The following is a 1,462-nucleotide window of genomic DNA, read 5'->3' as shown; positions in this document are numbered from 1 at the left end:
GGTTGCAGTCTTCTTCTTTCTAAAAATGCAGTAGAAGCATTCTCATTAATAGAGAGCTGTGATTCGCCAAGTTTCAGGTAATTAAGGCTTTCCTCTTCATCTCAGAATCTCATTCACAGCCCTTTTCTCTCCTAGGCCTCTCTCTCTTTTTTTTTTTTTCCACTTATTTCATTTTATTTTTTTTTTCAGTGGGTTTTGTCATACATTGATATGAATCAGCCATAGATTTACACTTATTCCCCGTCCCAATCCCCCCTCCCACCTCCCTCTCCACCCGATTCCTCTGGGTCTTCCCAGTGCACCAGGCCCGAGCACTTGTCTCATGCATCCCACCTGGGCTGGGGATCTGTTTCACCATAGATAGTATACATGCTGTTCTTTTTTTTTTTTTTTTTTTTTAATTTTTTTATTAGTTGGAGGCTAATTACTTCACAACATTTCAGTGGGTTTTGTCATACATTGATATGAATCAGCCATAGATTTACACTTATTCCCCATCCCGATTCCCCCTCCCATCTCCCTCTCCACCCGATTCCTCTGGGTCTTCCCAGTGCACCAGGCCGGAGCACTTGTCTCATGCATCCCACCTGGGCTGGTGATCTGTTTCACCATAGATAGTATACATGCTGTTCTTTTGAAACATCCCACCCTCACCTTCTCCCACAGAGTCCAAAAGTCTGTTCTGTATTTCTGTGTCTCTTTTTCTGTTTTGCATATAGGGTTATCGTTACCATCTTTCTAAATTCCATATATATGTGTTAGTATGCTGTAATGTTCTTTATCTTTCTGGCTTACTTCACTCTGTATAATGGGCTCCAGTTTCATCCATCTCATTAGGACTGATTCAAATGAATTCTTTTTGACGGCTGAGTAATATTCCATGGTGTATATGTACCACAGCTTCCTTATCCATTCATCTGCTGATGGGCATCTAGGTTGCTTCCATGTCCTGGCTATTGTAAACAGTGCTGCAATGAACATTGGGGTGCACGTGTCTCTTTCAGATCTGGTTTCCTCAGTGTGTATGCCCAGAAGTGGGATTGCTGGGTCATATGGCAGTTCTATTTCCAGTTTTTTAAGGAATCTCCACACTGTTTTCCATAGTGGCTGTACTAGTTTGCATTCCCACCAACAGTGTAAGAGGGTTCCCTTTTCTCCACACCCTCTCCAGCATTTATTGCTTGTAGACTTTTGGATAGCAGCCATCCTGACTGGCGTGTAATGGTACCTCATTGTGGTTTTGATTTGCATTTCTCTAATAATGAGTGATGTTGAGCACCTTTTCATGTGTTTGTTAGCCATCTGTATGTCTTCTTTGGAGAAATGTCTGTTTAGTTCTCTGGCCCATTTTTTGATTGGGTCATTTATTTTTCTGGAACCGAGCTGCAGGAGTTGCTTGTATATTTTTGAGATTAATCCTTTGTCTGTTTCTTCATTTGCTATTATTTTCTCCCAATCTGAG

The sequence above is a fragment of the Cervus elaphus genome, chromosome 20 (genome assembly GCF_910594005.1).
Source record: "Cervus elaphus chromosome 20, mCerEla1.1, whole genome shotgun sequence".
Lineage (NCBI taxonomy): Eukaryota > Metazoa > Chordata > Mammalia > Artiodactyla > Cervidae > Cervus > Cervus elaphus.
The sequence above is the reverse complement of the archived record's forward strand: the minus strand, read 5'-3'. Positions refer to the sequence as shown.